The following is a 22,108-nucleotide window of genomic DNA, read 5'->3' as shown; positions in this document are numbered from 1 at the left end:
CTACTTTGAATTCTTTTTTCCACAAAGCTTAATTCCACAGTTTATTTACTATACTCAACATAATGGCAGATTTTATCAAATCACCTTATTTATCATTTTCTGCACACCTAAATAACCATGCTACAAAGTCTAGGAATTTGCCTATGAGCTTCTCCAACAAGATTTGAAAAAGATCAGTTGTCAGCTGGGAATGACAGCTAGCACAAGAAAAGAATATCGTGTTCTGATATTTTGCTCCTTCATTTTTAGGTGTTTGAATTGAATGGTAGTTTGGGGACTTTTAAGATCTTATGACTTCTGGGGAGTCTAAAAAGATAATCTGCAGAGTTGTTTGTTTGTCTGTTTGTTTTTCTGGGTGTGTCCCTCTGCATCAGGGCAGAGCAGGAGCCTGGCCTAGGCAGGCCAGCTGAGCAGACTCTCTGGCTGACCAAGCGAAGGCTCCTGGGCTCCTTTTTGCCCAGCCCTGGCCCTGGGGGAAAGTCCTGGGCAGGTGAGCCCTAGACAGAGAGGCTGGAGCAGTGGCAGCTGTGGCGGCAGATGCACTATCTTGGCAGGGTTTTAAATGTAGTGTTTTTCAACATGATAAAGACTTTACCTCAGGATTCTGCGTGACCCATGTCACATTAATGCTGCAAAGATGTGTAAGTGAAAAAATATTGCCTTCCGTATCAGTAAACAAAGGATACTGCAGCCATCAAGCCATCCCATTACAGCTACCCTGATGACAATGGCGAGCCCTTAGGGAGCTCAGGATGGAAACAGGATGCTCGCCATCTAGCAGTCAGATCCTGCAGCCACCCCCGATGTTGCACCCTGAGGAGACTCAGGATGAGAAAGCAGAGAATACTAGCCCCAGGTAACTGGGGTGCATATCAAAGGAATGATTTCAGTGAGCCCAGACACTTGCATCTCCCCATACGAGAAAAGTGCTAAATTCCTTAACTTTGATGTGCACCTTAACTATCTAGGGCCAGTATCCTGTTTTTCTCCATCCTGATTTCCCTTCAGGGTGCACTGTTGGGGGTGGCTACAGTGGCCAAAGGCTTGATGGCTGCAACATCCTTTGTTTACAGAAATGGCAGACGACATTCTTTGCCCATCTTTCTTTTACTTTTCTCAACAGCTTTAAGAAAACTGTTCTATTATCATTTACATTTTGCAGATGAAACTGAGAGATAAAGTGACTCACCCAAGGTGACAAATTATTAAGTGGTAGATGTACAGATTGTCTGACTGAAAAAGACCCTCCATTTCATAAGAACTTGATGCTGAGTCACATGGCTTCAGTTGCCTGTTGTAAGATTGAGGTTCTGAGAGAGACCAGAAGAAGGGTTTCTTTACATGCTCTGTATCTGATCTTACATAATTGTGACGTTAAGCAGAGTAGCCGTAAGTACATACAACATATTTCCCTGGTCACTTAAGTAAAAGAAAGATCTGCAAAGACTAGAACAACTGTCTCTGATCATTGTGATGGTTATAAAATAAAACACTTTGTCTTAACAGATTCTTTAAAACTCTAAATTATGACTGATAACGTAAAAAGTGAATAGAGTACAGATCAATACAAGATAAGCTTTCACTCCTTCAGAGTTGTGGCATTCCAGTCATTCAGTTCCCCAGCAAGGACTGTGTTTTTTCCTGAGTTTTCCTGTTTTTTGTTTGTTTGTTTGTTTTGTTTTTCCTGAGCACCCACAGTGACTAAAGAACAAAAAAACAGTGAGCCAGTGCCTACTGTTGTTGTTTCTCAAACAGTGTTTCCTGGAACACAAAGGTTCTACAGCTTTACCAGGCCCTGGGAGAATTTCAGATGAATAGAGCACAAGTCCCTATTTTCAAGTTTATAATCCAGTGGGACAAATGCAAGATACATGAATAGCTACCATATAAGGAAGGATGGGATAATTGTTCCTCAGACTGTTATGGGTTTTGAATTATTACCATTTGCTTCCTGATATTTGCTTCATGAATCCAAGAGCTAATGTGCCATTAGGGCAAACAGATCCCCTGCCTGAGGCAGCTCCAGGTGTCCCACTTGAGGTGACATTTGCTGCAAGCATCCCAGGGAGTTAAGCCCCAGATGGAGAAGGCCACCTCAGGACCCACATGATGTCCTTCCATCAGCTGTACCAGGAGCCCACCAAGGACTCCCACCACTTTTATCCTAGCTAATGTCGCTCGGACTTACTTTTTAATATAGGGATTCTATGACTTGAAAACGTTTTATTTCCCCAGAGAATCCTCAAAGAGAATTCCTCAGAAGCTGGTTTCTTTTTCAAAATGTTTCTAATAATTAATTTTCTCTTCAACATTCATCTCTTTTTTCAAAGCATCCCATTTTTTTAGTTAGATGAACAAAAACTCCTCCATTTGGTTAGAGTATGTCTTGAATACCACTCCATAACACCTCATAGGTGTATTATCACTTCCCAAGGAGGACCACCTGAGCTTCCCTTCTATCAGAGGGTGTATTCTCTGGCCTCAAGCCATCTGCAAGCTGGGCTAAAGGGGCAGGGGAAGGCAGAGAATCTTTAATGCGCAGGAAGGGTGTGGTGAGTGTTTTACACCACAAATTCTGAATCCCTGAAATCAGAGTGAGTTCTGGCATTAGATGCTTTATTATTTTCTGGATTCTTCATTGTTATGACCAGATGTTTCTTTTGTAGTTATAAATGGACATAACTAGGATTTCCCCACTAACTGATTATCGCGCAGAGAGTTTCACAACCCTAGTTTCTCTTCTCTACTGAGTATGCAGTCTGTGTTCAGTTGGGAGGTAGAAAACAAACAATAACTTAAAATAGGGAAATTTAATATAAAGAATTATGTACCTCTGATTCAAACGTGAGTAAGGTGTAAGACAACTCTATATGTTTCCTATGGTTGGGGGAGAATACCCAAGGCTGTGGTTCAGATGCACTGAAGAATGTGTGGTTGCAGGCACTGAATAGCAAAGAAGTCTGCTGGTTTGCCTGGGCCCACCTGGTGTGTAGTCTAGGCAAGTAGAAAGCAGTGCTCCAGCATGCAGGAAAGGCGTCAGCAATCTTCACGTGGTGGCCAGGGTGTAGGCCTGCAGAGGGAGTGGGGGCCTGGTGATGACTCTTGTCTAGGAAGGGTTGCCAGAAAAAATACAAGATCCTCAGTGTATAGTACAGTATAGTATGTCCCAAATATTGCATGGGATATACTGATACTTTAAAAAGTATTTGTTGTTTATATGGGATTAAAATTTAACTGGGAGTCTTATTTCCATTTTCTAAATCTGACAACCTTACCTCTTGCAGGCAGGATTGTTGGGAACAGGCAAAGCACAGGTGAGTCATAGAAGGTTGCCAGGCATGCGGGTAAGCAGAAGGAATAGGGGTTCTGGCATAGGTAGGAACTCTGCGGGCATCGTGTCTATGTAGAGAGGGCCATGAGAAATTATAATCAGGCCAGGCTGTGGCTGCAAGTTGCTGAGGGACTGTGTGTTCTAGGTGTGTTCCTGGAGCCGAGCACCTCTGATGTCCTAACATCACGCCATACCATGCAGCAGCTGCAAATAGCTGGGGAATGCCCACCTCCTGTACTGCCCTTTCAGTGCCTCTATTAAGAAAGTTTAACCAGCTGCTCATTGTGCAGGAGAAATACTTAAAAGGAATTCCCTCCATTATCATAGAGCAGGTATTAAAGGATGAATTTGGATCTAAGAGACAATAAATTGATAACTGGCACATGAAGCTTTGTTCTTTTCCCTACCAACTACGGAATTTTTTTTTTTCAGTACCCATTTTATAAGGTCCCATTCAACTCAGGTTAGTCATGCAACTTCCACAGACATATGATACTAGCTTAGGTATTGTAGGGGAGGAAAACTTTTCCTTCTTATTTCTAGGTTCCTTGGCTTGTTGAATAATTAAATTTTTTAGACATAAGACATTAACAGGAAGGGAAAAAAACAAATTTAATTTTGTATGTACAGGAACCCCAATGAGGCTCCCTAACAGTCAGACATTTGAGGCTTATATGACATCCTGAACTAAGGAGAAGGGGATAGGGGTCTGGGACTTCAAAAGGAAGGACGGCAAGTCACAAAAATAATGGGAAGAGTAATGTTTGGTAAACAAATGTTTGTCCTGCCACACAGATAAGTCTTTCTTTTTTAATTTAAAAAAAAAAATTAATTTTTATTGAAATAGTTGACATACAATATTATATTATCTCAGGTGTACAGCATAGTGATTCAACAGTCATCTACATAACAAATTGATCACCATGATAAGTCTAGTAAACATCTGTCACCATATAAAGGTATTGCAATATTATTGACTATATTCCCTATGCTGCACATTACAGACTTGTGACTTACTTATTTTATGACTGGCGTTTTGTAAATCTTAATCTCCCTCACTTATTTCACTCATCCCCCTCATCCCCATCCCCTCTGGCAACTACCAGTTTCTTCTCTATATCTATGAGTCTGTTTCTGTTTTGTTTTGTTTCTTGATTTGTTTTATTTTTAGATTCCACATATAAGTGAAATCTATAGTATTTGTCTTTTCTGTCTGACTTATTTAACATAATACCTTCTATGTCCATCCATGTTGTTGCAAAGGGAACAATCTCATTCTTTTAATGGCTGAGTAATATTCCATTGTCTATATATATACTACATCTTCTTTATCCATTCATCTATTGATGGAAACATAAGGTTGCTTCCAGATTTTGGCTATTGTAAATAATACTGCAAGGTACAGAGGGGTATGTATACCTTTTCAAATTAGTTCTTTCTTTTGGAAAAATAACCAGAAGTGGAATTGCTAGATTGTAAGAGGTAGTACTATTTTTAATTTTTGGAGGTCTTTCCATACTGTTTTCCATAGTGGCTGCACCAATTTACATTCCCACCAACAGTGCACAAGAGTTCCCTTTTCTCCACATCCTCACCTGTTAACACATGCTTTTTCTTGTCTTTTTGATAATTGCCATTCTACCAGGTGTGAAGTGATATCTCTTTGTGACTTGATTTGCATTTCCCTGGTAGTTAGTGATGTTGAGCATCTTTTCATATGTGTATTGGCCATCTGTATGTCTTCTTTGGAAAATTCCTATTCAGATTCCTTGCACATTCTTTAATCAGATTAGTTGTTTTTCCAATATTGATTTGTGTGGGTTCATTATATATTTTGGATATTAACCCCTTATCAGATATATCATTTGCAAATATCTTCTCCCATGTAGTGAGTTGCCTTTTTGTTTTGTTGATGGTTTCCTTCACTGGGTAAAAGCTTTTTAGTTTGATGTCTCATTTGTTTATTTCTGCTTTTGCTTCCCTTGCCTGGGTAGACATATCCAAAAAATACTGCTAAGACTGATGTCAAAGAACATACTGCCTGTGTTTTCTTTTAAGAGTTTTATGGATTCAGGCCTTGCATTTACGTCTTTAATCCATTTTTAGTTTACTTTTTAATATGGTGTAAGAAAGTGGTCCAGTTTCATTCTTGTGCAAGAAGCTGTCCAGTTTTCCCAACACCATTTATTGAAGAGAAAATCTGTTCATTTTTGACCCTTTGTCATAAATTAATTGACCATATAGTGTGGGTTTATTTCTGGACTCTCTATTTTGTTCCATTGATCTATGCATCTGTTTTTGTGCCAGTACCATACTGTTTTAATTACTATAGCTTTGTAATATAGTTTGAAATCAGAGAGCATTATATCTCTAGCTTTGTTTTTCTCTCTTAAGATTTCTTTGGCCATTTGAGGTCTTTCATGGTTCCATACACATTTGGGGATTATTTGTCTAATTCTGTGAAAAATGCCATGGGTATTTTGATAGGCATTTCATTGAATCTGTAGATTGCTTTGGGTAATATGGACATTTTAACAATATTAGTTCTTCCAGTCTATGAGCACAGTATATCATTCCATTTATTAGTGTCATCTTCAATATTTTTTAATCATTGTAGTGAAATTTTCAAAGTACAGGTCTTTCATCTCCTTGGTTAAATTTATTCCTAGGTATTTTATTATTTTCGATGCAATTGTAAATAGAATTGTTTTCTTAACTTTTCTTTTTGAAAAGTTGTAGTGTATAGAAATGCAACTGATTTCTGTATATTGATTTAGTATCTTGTAACTGTTGGGGTGGCCAAAAAGTTCATTCAGGTTTATCCATAAGATGTTACAGAAAAACCCAAATGAACTTTTTGGCCACCCCATTATATTGAATTCCCTTACTAGTTCTAATCGTTTTTGGCAGAGTCTTTAGGATTTTCAATGTATGGTATCATGTCATCTAAAAATATTGAGAGTTTCACTTCTTTCTTTCCAACGTGGTTACCTTTTATCTCTTTTCCACGTCTGATTGCTGTGGCTAGGACTTCCAATACTATGTTGAATAAAAGTGGTGAGAGTGGACTTCCTTGTATTGTTCCTGATCTTAGAGGAAGAGCTTTCAGTTTTTCACAGTTGAGTATGATGTTAGCTGTGGGTTTTCATAAAGGCCTTTAATATGTTGAGGTGTGTTCCCTCTATACCCATTTTGTTGAGAACTTTTATTATAAATAGATAGTGAATTTTGTCATATCACCTACAGAGATGATCCTATAATTTGTATCCTTCTTGTTGTGTGTGTGCTGTGTCATGCTGATTGACTTGCAGATATTGAATCATCCTTGCATCCCTGGAATAAATCCCACTTGATCATAGTGCATGATTCTTTTAATATATTGTTGAATTTGGTTTCCTAATATTTTGTTGAAGATTTTTGCATCTGTGTTCAACAGGGATATTGGGTAGTAGTTTTCTTTTTTTGTGGTATCTTTATCTGGTTTCGGTATCAGAGTAATGGTGGTCTTGGAGAAGGAGTTTAGAAGGCTTCCCTTCTTTTCAATTTTTTGGAGTAGTTTGAGAAGGATAGGTATTAACTCTTCTTTAAATGTTTGGTGGAATTTGCCTATGAAGCTGTCTGGTCCTGAACTTTTGTTTGTCAGGAAGTTTTTGATTACTAATCCAATTTCATTACTAGTAATTCATCTGTTCTTATTTTCTATTTCTTCCCAATTCAGTCTTAGAAGATTGTATATTTTTAGGAATGTGTCCATTTCTTCTAGCTTGTCCAGTTTTGGATGTATAATTTTTTGTAGTAATCTCTTATGATCCTTTATATTTCTGTGGTGTTGGATTTAACTTCTCCTGTTTTATTTCTGATTTTATTTGGGCCCTCTTTTTTTCTTGGTGAGTTTGGCTAAAGGTTTATCAATTTTGTTTATCTTTTCAAAGAACTGTCTTTATTTTTATTGATCTTTTCTATTTCTTTTAGCCTATATTCAATTTATTTCTGCTCTAATCTCTGTTATTTCTTTCCTTCTACTAACTTTGGGCGTTGCTTATTCTTCTTTTTCTAGTTCCTTTAGGTATAAGGTTAGATTGTTTATTTGAGATTTCCATTATTTCCTGAGGTAGACTTGTGTTGCTATAAACTTCCCTCTTAGAACTGCTTTTACTGCCACCCATAGATTTTGGAATGTTGTCTTTCTGTTTTCATTTGTCCTAAGGTATTTTTTAATTTTCTCTTTGATTTCTTTATTGACCCATTGGTTGTTTAGTAACATGTTGTTTAGCCTCCATTTGTTTGTGTATTTTTCATTTTCTTCTTGTAATTAGTTTCTAGTTTCATACCATGTGGTTGGAAAAGATGCTTGGTATGCTTTCAATCTTCTCAAATTTATTGACTTTTTGTGGCTTAACATGGGATCTATCCTGGAGAATGTTCAGTGCACACTTGAAAAAAATGTGTGTGCTTCTGTTTTGTTTTGGGATGGAATGTTCTCTATATATCTATTAAGTTAATTTGGTCTACTGTTTGTTTTAGATCAATGTTTCCTTATTGGTTTTCTCTCTGGATGATCTAGCCATTGGTATAACTGGGAGATTAAAGTTCCCTACTGTTATTGCTGTACTATCAATTTCTCCCTTTATCTCTGTTAATATTTGCTTCATGTATTTACATGCCTCTATTTTGGGTGAATATATATTTACAATTGTTATATCTTCTTGGATTGATCCCTTGATCATTTTGTAATCTCTTCTTTGTCTCTTGTTACAGTCTTTGTTTTAAAGTCTATTTTGTCTGATATAAATATTGCTATCCCAGCTTTCTTTTCATTTCCATTTGCATGGAATATCTTTTTACATCCCTTCACTGTCAGTCTGTAGATCTGAAGTGAGTCAGTTTTAGGCAGCATATGTATAATATATATATACATCATATATATATGATATATATCATATTTATGAGATATATCACATATCATATATATATGATATATCATATATATATGATATATATATATATATATATATTCAGTTTTTATCCATTTAGCCACCCTATCTCTTTTGATTGGAACATTTAGTACATTTACATTTAAAGTAATTTTTGATGGGTATGTGCTTATTGCCATTTGTTAATTGTTTTTGCAGTTCTCTGTTTCTTTCCTTTCTGTTCTCTTCCACTGTGATTTGATTACTTTGTTTAGGGTTATCTTTGCTGGTGCTCTACTCATTCAGAGAAATTTCTCTAGTAATGAGCTATAGAAATGATCCCTGATAGTATAGTCTTCAGATAAGTGTTTTCTGACATAAAAAAATTATCTCTAGTGTGGCTCTTTATTTAAATACTTTTAGGTAGTTAAGGAAAAGGTAAAAAAAACAACAACAACAACAACAAAATCTCTTCCCGTGTCTGTTAGGCCTTTATTGCCTTTAGTTCAAAATAATTTACATGTCAAAGTAGCATATTTTGTGATCACATATTCTGCTCCCTGTGTCCTGTCTTTGAAATTTTCCCAAGATGTTTCATAGTCTAGAAGTTGAGTTGGTAGATTGCTCCATCTCATTTAACCAGTCTCTTAGTCTTGACAATAGGTCAGATCATTTAAACTCACTTCAGACAAGCAGTCAGGTATTTAATTAGAGGCATTTCTATGGAAATAAAAGAAAGAGAGTGGCTATTGATTAGAGCTGACTATAATCCCAGTTTGTGATTTCTGAGGGTAGCCAGTCAAGAATATTTCTAGATGTCATGCTCAAAACGTCTTCAGGTGGAGAGAGGGCAGACAGTGGCAATCTGACAGATTTTTCTGGTTTGCAGTTTGAATGTCTCTGGTGATCTTTCTCAGTGACCCACACGGCAACAGGCATGAAAATTGTCTATACGTGAGCTGTGTTGATTTCTCTGAAGTTTATCAAGTTGTCCAAATTCAGCTTGCGTGGCTTCAGAAAAATAGAAGTTTTAGTTCTTAATGATTCCAAATCAGAAGAGTAGGAGAAAAATTGGAAATATTAATTTGGACAGTTGTATACAAATATTGGTGAGAAGAAGAATTCAGGATCCAGTTAGTTCACAGGTAGGAAACAAAGCCTCACAGATAAGCAGCAGCACCATAATCTGATATACATAAAAGATTACTGTATTACTGAAACTTAATTTTTTCTCTCTATAATTAACCCCATTTTTATCAAAGATAATTACATTAAGACTAGTTTGTTTGCAGATTAAGTCTAACTTCAATAAATTTGTTCTCATTGTTTACATAAGTGCAGCAGGAGTAGTGATGGACCATATAGGCTCTTTTAAGTTGGCTTTGCTGGAACTTTTCATAAGGAATCTCCAGATTGAACTTTTAAAAGCCTCTCAAGGCTAGTAAGCCAAGCCCAGGACTTGTCATCAGACTTCACTTTTAATATCTGTAGATATGGGTGAATTCCTCTCTTCTTGAGGTCCTGAAAATATCCTGAGGTTCCTGGGCCTGCTTGGATGTGATCTTCCTTACCTGCCTGGTAAGGCTGCCAGGAACCCTGTAAGCAAGGTATCAAGTCAATTTTTCTAGTTCCTGAAAGCCAGCTGATCATATCTGAGTCTGTGTGTATCTCTCTCAAATGTGACATTCTAGTCAAAACCTTGGTAATAAAACCAGTGTTTCCAACTGAGTCCTGTTACAAGGAGAACAAATTCTTTTTGAGCTTATACAAATAACTATATTGCTATGAAAAGAAGAATTCTCACTGAGAGTTTCTAAATTCCAGAGGGATCAGGTAGGGAGAAAAAGCAATTGTTTCATCTTCGTTCATAAAGGTATACTTTACCAAGTTGCTCTAAGTTACTGGTAGCTTCAGAGAAAAAAGTTGTCCTTAAATCTGGAAAAATAACACATTAAAGAACCAGCAGTGTTTCAAACAAAAATGTCATAAATATTATAATCATCCTCTTCAGTTCATTTAGCTCCATGTAATTAATATTTGTTCTGATTGAATCTAGTTTGTCCATTAGCTCTGGAATTCTTACCCAGTTAAATTTAATGATTTTCAAGTTATCAGAAACCTATATTCTAGAGTACTTGTCAGAGTTATTTCCATGAATCTCTCAAGATGAAGCACTTTTGCAGAACACTTTTGCAAATGCATCAGAGTAAAATAATAACTGCCTGTAAATGCTAAAAGACTTAAAATTTGGCATGGTTAAAAATCTGATTAAAGTTCTTTATAATGCAGTAGCAAGGAAATTTGGTTATTTCTATGATACACATTCCAAGATAATAACCAGAATTACAAGTGATAATATTGTACAAGGACATATCAGAATTTTAGGAAATTCATATAATTTCTAGAACACTTATAACATGTACCTATACAAAGAAAACATAAAGAAAGCTTAGCATCACTTATTTGACAATGTTTTCCATGTAATTTAACATATCAAATAAGCCTAGTTAGCTTAGCATCTCACCTCGACCTTTGTCTTTTTTTAATAAGCAGAGAGAACAAATCTTTTGTTCCAGGTGACTTCCAGATAATCCCAAAGTTAGTTTGAGGTCAAAAATCTTTATTTAAACTTTATTTATAATTTGATTTTGGGAAGTTTGTCAAAAATACCAAAAGGTTTTGGACACTTGACCAAATAAGATCACAGTACTTAATTATCCATTTTACAAAAATGATGAAAAGATTTAGAAGGCAAATATAAAAGCTTACATAGTTCTGAGCAAAAACTAGCTATTTTAATATCAAGAAGTCTCAGTTTACTTAAGTAATCAAAGACCTGATGATAAAAGTAACATGAAGGACAGGAAATCATTTTTATAAAACACAAAATATTTGATTCCTAGGCATATTACTTAAAAGGTAAAAGAAAACAAACAAACAAAAAAACAATGTTTTATTGAGAGAAGACCAATAATCTGAAGAAACTTGTCCTTTTAACAGAGAGAGAAAATCAAATTCTTATTTTGTACCAGTGTACTTTTGATAGTAAAATTTATTTAATTTTTAACTTAATTAAGTCCATTTCAATCATAGCCAGCTTGATCACACATAAAATTCCTTTTCCAAGATTCCTTTTTCATAAACCTTGTACAATTTTCTATGTCCATTTTAGTTTGTACCTTGTTCTCTTTTCCATTCTGAAATAACAACCTTACTTTAGGACAAAATTACTTTCTTTTTCCTCAACAAAAATTCATCTCCATCTGTCATACCTTTCTTTTTTCCAAAAACACACATATAGAGATACTTTTTTGCATATAAAGATGTTTTCTTATCATTTCTAGTTGTTTTAATTGCTTGTATTAATTAGAATTCTTAGCCCTTAGACCTGAATTTCTAGTGAAAACTAAGATGCTAACAACTGTGAACTGTTACACTAGCCTTCTTTAGATGGGCAAATTTATGAATAGATTTTATAATTTCTAGAAACTAATTCTTCTTCATAGTACAGTTTTTCAATATGGCAAAACACATGTTTACTAATATATCCAAATATCTTTAGTTTGTCTTTAAAAGGAAACCAAAAGTAGACAAGTCTATGTTCAATAATTAATGTTTCTGTGTTTTATCTTATTTGAAAATGATCTAGATATTTAATGAATCTCTCTCCATTTAATTTAACTTAGCAAAATTCCAAAGGTGTAAGTTACCAAAGAGACTTGAGAAACCATTTAAATAGGCATATCATAAAACAGTCATTGTAGAAAAAGTTCACTTTTAAATTCTTATCTCACCTACATCTATCTAATTCACTTGTTTTCAGCAATTATACTTTGATTACTTATGAAACTTTCATGAGACATTAAAGCAGTTAGCCATCATCTTAAGTTGTTTTTCTTGCTGACAAATTTTATAACAGATAACATGAGCTTATTTGACTTTTATTTAACCTTGGTAGAATAAAAGTATTAATGCTGATAACTCTAAAGACTTATCTGTATTAATTAAACCAACATACTTAAACTAGCTTTTATTTACTGAAAATTATCTTAGATTATGTGAACTTGAAAAACATTTGGGTTAGTTTCTGTATTTTTGAAAATTTTAGGAATACTTAATTCATAAGTGTTTAATTTTAAGCCAATTAAATAGAGCTCTTTTACAAATTAATGTTGGCATATTATACATATACATATAAAATTACATACACACACACGCACGCATGCGTATGTTACTGAACTCAGGTTTGGCTGCTTGCCACTCAAAAGCCAATACTCGAGAGGCAAGTGTTGGTAGAGAGGATAGTTGCTTAAGTCAGAGAGACATCACTCTGTGGAGAAGGTGGACTCATGTCCCCAAACCAAATGCAGAGATTCTGCTCAGCCATGACAGTTTTTAAAGGGAAAAAAGGGGAAGTAATCTCAGTTAACCATTGAGGCAGAAGGTTAGGTTCTGCCTTTTCTATTGTGTGCAGGCTCACTGACTCCTCATGATCTTTCTTCCGATGTTATCTCTTCTGTGTGGTCAGCCTGCAGCATTGCTAAGGGGACCTGCTGGGAGTAAAGAGCTAGTCATTCTTTACTTAATTCTTCATTCCTACTTCTTTTAATCTAGGAAAAGAATCAACAGGTTAGGCAAGGCATTGTGTGCATTCAGTAGAGCATAAGTCAGGAGTTAGGTTAAATGTTGCCTAGTGATCTCATTTCTGTAAGTTTTGAGGGGAACATAAATGGGCAAATAGGAAAGGGGCAAAAAAGCTGCTAACAAATCCCCATTTGTCAAATGTCATTCCATTTCTATGGGACTAGGGGTGAAGATCTGTCTTCTGTAACTTCTTTATGCTGACATAGGGTGCTGTATTCTCAGAGTGGAAGATGACGACATGCTCTCTTTGCTGACAGTTTTAGTTACCTGCTTACACATATGGGCAGAGCAAGCTATAATTATTTTGATGCTCACAAAGATATAGATTATTATGAGCAATAATGTTAATCCCATTCTCTTGAGTCCAGTTCTTGGAACTGTGCTAGCCATAGATTCAGTACTGCTCAAGATGGAGCAGCTTATGTCATGGCTAAAGTCTGTGACTCCTTTGTCCTAACTATTAACTACTTGAGCCTGCTCTTTTGTGATTCAGTGAGGCCTGGGAGAATTCAGCTTTTCTACAAACAAGAGGCAGGGGACGTGGAGGGGCCTTTGTACTTGGGGGGAGGGGCACAGTGTTCTGCTCCGTTTCACATAGACATACGTAAACATGCAGACAGAAACAGAGATCCTATAGCTTCTCTTCCAAAATTTTAGCTATGAATCAGGTACAACAATATAAAACTCACTAGTTTAGATAAACAGCAGATGGAATAAGTTGTTTACCACTCAGGTGGCTAAAGCTTTTTACCACTTGTGAAGATTTTTAAGATTTGTATTTGCCTCGACAAGTAATCTAATGGAGGCTGTGGATGAGCTTGGGGCAAGGGAGCTTTTATAGCAGTTTATATTTTAAAAAGCCTCTTTCCCTCCCATTTTTGTCTTTGGTTTCTTGCAAGTATGGCTTTGTTTTAGTTATTTCCTGAGGTGTTTGCATTTTAAAGACATGTTAAGATTTACGTTTTCAAAGAACCAAGAGATAATGTAAGTTTTTTCCTAGGAGTTTGGAGGTACCTTTCTTTATTATCAGGGTAATCACTATTAAAATTGTTCCTTCATTTTAGACCAATTCAATGTCCTGATCTTTTATAATATCTACAAGCATTTTGAAGTGAATAGGGGAGTTTTGGGGTATGGTAAATATAGGTAGATTTTGAATTGTTTCTGAACTGCAGTTCTGGTTTTGTAAAGATTTGTAAAATATGTACAGTTGCTTTTAATTCCTCAAGAATTGGGTTTCAGCCTACATGATATCAAGGGGCTTATCTGGCCAGCCAAATGCATTATCTTCAATTTGCTGCTTTATATCAGGGAGAAGTTTTTCAACTAAAATGGAAACCAAAAAATTTCTATATCTTGGAGCCTCAGGGTTTAATGCAGTATGCCTTTGTTAAGTCTGTATAAAGAATTTTAACAAAGGCCTTTTTTCTGAGTGCACACTTCAACCTTGGACCAATTCATCTTAGAAGGGAAAGCTTCTGCTAATGTTTTTATCAACCCCTGAATATCAGCCTCAGGCTGAGCTATTTCCTGATCATTTGCAGGAAACCCCTGAACAGGAAACTAAGAGCACCTCTTAGCTGCCAAACAAAGTCCCTGTGAGTTAGGTTGTGAATGGCCGTTAATATTTCTAATTTCTCTTTAACTTTGGTAGGATCTTCTAAAAGTGGAGGTAAAAAGGGCTTTATAATTTAAGACCTGCTTCTGGACAGGGGACATGAATTCCTTTGGTGGGGGTCAAGGATTTATTTGCAAAGGACATTGCATAGGAAGGCCTGAGGCTGGCAGAGCCTGATTATAGGGCCCCACAAAGCAAGCCTTACTGCCCATCTCAGGTGCTTCTGCTAAATTCACTTCCTGGTTTTCAGTATTTACATGAGTAACCTATATACTCTGGGTCTAGAAATTAGGCTGGAGTTTCTCTCTGTAAATCTTGTAAGAAGAGGGAAGTTAATATAGGCAGCTGGGTGTTTATGGGATTTTTCTGGGGAAGGTGGAGGAGTTTGGGGAACTAAGGGAATTTGCTGTGAAGACAGGCCCAGATTTTAAGAAGAATTTATGTTGGATGTGGACTTTAAATTTTGTTCTACATCTAATTTCTGTTCTTTCATCTTGTTAAGGGAGTCCCTACGGCTAGCTGTAATATTCCTTTGTATACAGTTTTCAATTTGGTTTTTCCATAGGTACCGATAAGATAATTATTTAGGAAGAGAGCTCTTTAAAAACTTTCTTTTAAATATAGCCAATTCAAAGAATCCATTGTCTGGTCATTAATGAGTAGAATCTTATATTAATCTTGATAGGGACTCAAGCCAGTAGGCGTTTTTTATGGCTTAAACATGAATGCAAGAGGCATCCTAAAGAAAGTGCAAAAGATGCAGCCCTCCCAAAATCCAGAAAGTTCACTTCCAGAGTTAGTCTACAAAAACAAAGACCTTTGTTGTCAGAGATTTAAGAATGGTGTAGTGCAAATGGTGTCTCCAGTCTCTTACAGGAACATGAGGCACAACCAATCACAGACCCACTAATCTATAACACCAGGCAGGCACTACTGGAATGGGATTTTTCCAGCACTAAAAAGGCAATGAAGGTTGAGATAACAAAGACCCCTTGTGGACTGGGACCACTTATGACAGACTTTTCAGAGAGCAGGCACAGCCAGACAAAGGGAATGCTGCTTGTGAATTCATGTCTTAAAGTCTATTTTGTCCAATATAAGTATAACTACCCCAGCTTTCTTTTTATTTCTGTTTACATGGAATATCTTTTTCCAGTCTTTCACCTTCAGTCTGTGTGTGTCTTTACATCTGAAGTGAGTCTGTTGTAGGCAGCATATATATGGATCTCCTATTTTATCCATTCATTTACTCTTTGTCTTTTGATTGAAGCATTTAGTCCATTTACATTTAAAATAATTATTGATAGCTATGTACTTATTGGTATTTTGTTAATTGTCATCAGGCTATTTTTGTAGTTCTCCTCTGTTCCTTTCTTCTTCTCTTGCTCTCTTCCCTTGTGCTTTGATGACTTTCTTTAGTGTTGTATTTGGATTTCTTTCTCTTTATTTTTTATATATCTATTATAGGTTTTTGGCTTGTGGTTATCATGAGGTTCATATATGACAACAAACATATATATACATACATACAAGTATATATATACATACATACAAATATACATATCTATGTGTGTGTGTATATATATATATTATATATAGTATGTATATATATATACTATATATAGTATATATATTTTAAGTTCATGGTCATTTAACCTTGAACATATTCTACAAGCTCTACATAATTTATACATCTTTTCATTTTTTGTTTCTCTTCATTAACTATTGTAGTTATACTTGATTTTACTACTTTTGTTTTTTAACCTTCAAACTAGCTTTATAAGTAGTTGATTAACTACCTTAACTGTATATTTGCCTTTACCAGTGAGTTTTTTTTTTCATGTTTTCTTATTTCTAGATATAGCCTTTTCTTTGTCATTTAAAGAAGTCTCTTTAACATTTCTTGTAAGGCCAGTTTACTGGTGATGAGCTCCTTTAGCTTTTGCTTGTCTAGGAAACTCTATTTCTCCCTCAATTTTGAATGATAACTTTGCCAAGTAGAGTATTCCTAGTTGTAAGTTTTTTTCCATTCACCATTTTGAATATATCATGCCACTCCCTTCTGACCTGCAAAGTTCCTGCTGAAAAATCTGCTGATAGCCTTATGGAGTTTTCCTTGTACATAATAAATTGGTTTTTTCTTTCTAACTGCTTTTGAGAGTCTCTCTTTATCCTTACATTTTACTATTTTAATTATAATGTCTCTTGGTGTGGTTCTCTTTGGGCTCATCTTGTTTGGAATTATCTGGGCTTCCTGGATGTCTATTTTTTTTTCCAGATTAGGGAAGTTTTCCACCATAATTTCTTGAAATAATTTTTTGGCCTTTTCTCTCTCTCTTCTCCTTCCAGGATCCCCATATTGCAAATGTTGTTATGCTTGATGTTGTTTGTTAAGGTATCCTTTGCTTTTAAAATTTTTTTTTCTTTTTCTTTTTTTTTTGGCTGCTCTGTCTGGATGAAACCCAGTATTGTTCTTCCAGATCACTGATGATTTGTGCATCTACTTCATTCATTCTGCTGTTGAACCCCTCTGGTGTATTTTTCAGTTCAGTTCCGTTATATCCTCTGTTTGGTACTTTCTCTTTGTTGAAGTTCTCACTGTGTTCATCCATTTCTCCCAAGATCAGTGAGCTTATTTTTATAAATTTTGGGGGGGGGGGCTTTTTATTTATTTATTTATTTTCGCTGTGTTGGATCTTCGTTTCTGTGCGAGGGCTTTCTCTAGTTGCGGCAAGTGGGGGCCACTCTTCATCACGGTGCGCGGACCTCTCACTATCGCGGCCTCTCTTGCTGCGGAGCACAGGCTCCAGATGCGCAGGCTCAGTAATTGTGGCTCACGGGCCCAGCTGCTCCGCGGCATGTGGGATCTTCTGGGACCAGGGCTCGAACCCGTGTCCCCTGCATTGGCAGGCGGATTCTTAACCACTGCGCCACCAGGGAAGCCCCCAGTGAGCTTATTTTTGACCATTACTTTGAAACTCTTTATCAGTTAGGTTTCTCATCTCTGTTTCATTAAGATCCTTTTCTGGGGATTTTTCTTATTCTTTGGTTTGGAATACATTCCAGTGTATCCTCATTTTGCCTGACTGTCTTTGTCTTTATGTACTAGGCAAAACAGCTCCCTCTCCCATTCTTGAATGCGTGGTCTTGCGTAGGAGATGATCCATAGAGCCCAGAAACACAGTCTCCCCTGGTTTTCAGAGCCAGCTCTCAAAGGATGTCTCTCATGTGGAATACCTCACTGCCTGTGGCAGGGTCGTGGCTGGGCAGGATGCACTCACCTGGTGTGGTTGTGGCTTGGCTGCTGACTGGGGTGGGCTGGGTGCAAGATGCTCATGCAGTGGAGTGTTTGCAGAATGGGGCCGGGCTCAACTCTGGCCACCAACATCCCAGACCTTATCATATTTTATTACAACTGATGAGCCATTTTAGATCATGTTTTACTTACCTGTTTTGAGTGTGGAATTTTTTGCATAATTGAGGATGTATAATTTAAGCAAACTTTATTTTTTTCTTTGCAACAATTTTTTTTAATTTTTAACCATTTTTTAAATTGAAGTATAGTTCATTTACAATGTTTTGTTAGTTTCAGGTGTACAGCGAAGTGAGATATATACATATATCTTTATATATGTATATATCTCACAACATTGTAAATTAACTATACTTCAATTTATATAGAGTCTTTTTCAGATTCTTTTCCATTGTAGGTTATTACAAGATATTGAATATAGTTCCCTGTGCTATACAGTAGGTCCTTGGTGTTTATCTATTTTATATATAGTAGTGTATATATATTAATCCCAAACTCTTAATTTATCTCCCCAACCTCTCACTATCCCCTTTAGTAACCATAGGTTTGTTTTCTATGTCTGTGAGTCTATTTCTGTTTTGTAAATAAGTTCATTTATGTCATTTTTTAAGATTCAACATATAAGTGATATTATATGATATTTTTCTTTCTCTGTCTGTCTTATTTCACTTAATGTGATAATCTCGAGGTCCATCCATGTTGCTGCAAATGGCATTATTTCATTCTTTTTTATGGCTGATTAATACTCCATTGTGTATAAATACCATATCTTCTTTGTCCATTTATCTGTTGATGGACAGTTAGGTTGCTTCCATGTCTTGGATACTATAAATAGTGCTGCTATGAACACTGGGGTGCATGTATCTTTTCAAATCAGAGTTTTCTCTAGATATATGCCCAGGAGTGGGATTGCAGGATCGTGGTAATTCTATTTTTAGTTTTCTGAGGAACTTTCACACTGTTTTCCATAGTAGCTGCACCAATTTACATTGCCATGAACAGTGTAGGAGGGATCCCTTTTCCCTACACCCTCTCCAGCATTTATTAGAGCAAATTTTATTTTTAAGTATAATTTTATTTTAAAGCCTCATGGTTCCTTAAATCAACCATTCCTATAGAGAGTTTGTTGAACTATGAGGCAATAATCAAAGTGTGGCATTTTGCTAGAAGTGGACCCTGTTGAGTCCAAATCTGTAGACTAAAAGCAAAGTATCAAAGACAACCCATGAAAAATTCCACAACATAGTTTTGACAGTGTTTGAATGGATATGTTAAAACTAAAAATGAAATGTGCACTTCAGATTCACTTTTTCTACAACTGGAACATGTAACTGATTATGTAAAAAATTTTCTGAATATCACTCACTGAATGATTTGAAAATGGAGATATGTCATGACTGGTGATTTTTACCCTTTGGTGTTCCCTTTAGCCTTCAAGCCAATGGATTCCAGAATGTTGCTATTAAATTGATTAAACTGTACTGGTTTTATTAAAGCTCCCAAGAATAGGCTATGACCTTTTTCATTGCTCATACAAATCAATACATTCAGAAGAAGAAAAACTTGATTGGTATGATAGACTTCTGCTGCAAACTTTGCTTTCAGGAAACACCTATAAGCCTTTCCAGAAATCTATAATTACTAATACTGATGCATTTCCCTTTGGTACATGCTTAAGGCTCATTAATTACCTGTGTTCAAAAGCTGGTGATAAACTCATTTTTATAATGCTATTAGGGGTATATTAACATGTGATAAACTATTTAAAAATAAGACAATGGTAAACACTAAATTCAGGATCATGGTTGCATCAGAGAAAAATGGTAGGGATATGGGATCAAGCATAAGCACACAAACAACTTTAATGCAGGATATCTCATCCTCAAGACTGTCAACATTTGGGGCAGGATAAGTCTCTGTTGTGGGAGACTGCCTGGTGTATTGCAGGATGTTTAGCAACATCCCTGAACTCTACCCACTGAATGCTAATAGTGTTCCTGTCACCAATTATGACAAACAAAAATGTCTCCAGTTATTGTTGCATGTCCCACAGGGGAAGGGGGACAGAATCATCACTGACTGGGAAGCACTGCTTTAATTAGATTGGCAAGGTTTTAGTTTTTATTTTTAGTAAGAAGGAAGGTTCACAGGTATCCATTTGTATATGATGCTTCATAATTTTCTTGTAAGTTATATATATTCTCTTGAAATTTACTAAAGCTTTAGTAATATACTTACAACAGGTGACTTTCTGGAAATAAACTTGGAGATACATTTGTTTGATTTTTTTTCATGATAATCAAGGGGAATATAGAACTTTATTTTCCACTTTTAACCACAATGTACTAACATATTTTCTTTTGTGCCATTATGAAGAGTATTTTGACAGAATGTTTATTTTAAATTTGAAACATTTAATCATGCAATTTGTGCAACTGGCTCGTTGCTAAAAATTGCATGATTTTTAGCCCAGAACTGAATATTTTTAGTCAGACATTAAAAATATGCATATAAAGGTTGTAGGATTTATGTGTGCACAAAATAAAGTACAATCTTATCTGATCAATACCATAAGAATAAGTTAGTAAAGAAACATAACCCCTCCAAACCAAGTTTAAATAACAAGTAATTTATTCTAAAGATTTAGAGGAACTCAAGGTCTGAAGTGGAGCTGGTCTGAGGAGACGAGGCTGCCAAGGACTCTCCTTTACCACTGCCTCCCTCTTCCTTTTCCTCTCCTGGGAGGACATTGTCTTTTTATCTCTTTTCCTCACGCATCTGGTTCTTTCACACTCTCTGAAGCTTGCCTTCTCCTCCCCTTCATTTATGTGGACTTGGTTAGTCATGGCAAACTCCATCTGTTTATGACTCTCCAGCACAGCTTCTTTTAATTAGCTTCAGAGGAAATCTTATTGGCTCAGCTTAGGTCAGGTGTCTACATTTGGTTCAATCAGCTGTGGCAAAATAGAGACTAAACAGATTTACATGGTACCTAGACCTTTCCATTCTGCATCATGTGGGTGCATCTAGCACTCTAAGAAGAGGGCATTGGCCAAGAAGAAAGGATGAACATCTAAACCACATGTAACATCAACTAACAGACATAGCCTATGAAGATTTTGTTTCCCCTTCATGAAAGAGACAGAGAGAGAACTGCTAGATGTAGAGAAGATACATCTGGAGTATATAAATCTGAGCATAGGTAGAATTTAACTCTCTTATGTACACTGGAATTAAATATTAAATTCTTCAACCAGATGTCTTCTGATGTTGTTCACTTTCCCCCTGAGTTATCTTCCTTATGTGTAAGTGTGTGTGAACATTCCAAGGTTAAACCTCTTCAGAATCTCTGTTGTTCAGTTAATCTAGAGAGAAAGCACATCCCTGAAGTTTCCAAATGGAAATGATAAATAATATTTTAGCAATTTTAGATTGGAATGAGTATCCTGAGGTGATGAATTAGCTACTGTTCAACAAATATATTATTTGTGAATCTATTTCTGATCAAAATATGAGTATAAGGATTTTTTTGTTGATGGTAATAAAGCAGAATCACAGACATAGTCATGTCCTAAAAATCATGTGGTAGGCACAGATAGAAGGCTGGTCGCCAAGGGTCTGCACTGTAGGCAGGTGGGGGTGACTTTGAGCTCAGCCATGTACTATCATCCACAGCTACATCATACATGAGGAACAGTGAGGTGCTCCAAAATCTGACTAAGGCAAACATTAGGGTCCCTGAAAAAGAACAGTGCTCTCCATACGTGAGTTAGTTATTAATTCCACTAAACAAGATATAGGACAGATCTGTAATATGCAAGTTTAATGCTGGAAAGTCTTTCTAGAGGAGGATTCACATTTTTAAATATGTGTATATGCAGTAAACTTGATTCCCCAAGGTAGTGACATTAATTTCCAATTCATTGTGACATTATACTTTTTTTCTTTAAGTATTTTTTTAATTAATAAATAACTTTTAGTTAATATTTTCATTTTCTCTGTTAAATTTCAATGGATTATTTTCTTCATTGACACTATGCATGCACAAAATAAAGTACAATATTATCTGGTTAATACCATAAGAATAACAGTAAAGAAATAGAACTGCTCTAAAACCAGGAGCATTCTCTATTAAATGTCAACAGAGCATCTCTATTAAAGCTCAAAGGATTAATAAGTACTTTGGGATTTCCTGATTGTTAATATTTTACTTCTCAAGAAGGAATTAAAACAAGGGGATTATCCACACCACTTTATCTTGATTAGTGCCGTGGATTAGGACTTCACCA

General features: G+C 35.9%; 1 protein-coding gene and 1 pseudogene across 1 annotated transcript in view; one reads left to right on the top strand and one right to left on the bottom strand.

Moving 5' to 3' along the window:
* PLD5 (phospholipase D family member 5) overlaps positions 1–22,108 on the top strand; it is a 473,589-nt gene that overhangs the window by 338,304 nt on the left and 113,177 nt on the right. The window lies entirely within an intron of this gene.
* On the bottom strand, positions 8,524–8,602 carry LOC132355086 (small nucleolar RNA U3; annotated as a pseudogene).

The sequence above is a fragment of the Balaenoptera ricei genome, chromosome 1 (assembly GCF_028023285.1).
Source record: "Balaenoptera ricei isolate mBalRic1 chromosome 1, mBalRic1.hap2, whole genome shotgun sequence".
Classification (NCBI taxonomy): Eukaryota; Metazoa; Chordata; class Mammalia; order Artiodactyla; family Balaenopteridae; genus Balaenoptera; species Balaenoptera ricei.
The sequence above is the reverse complement of the archived record's forward strand: the minus strand, read 5'-3'. Positions and strand labels throughout refer to the sequence as shown.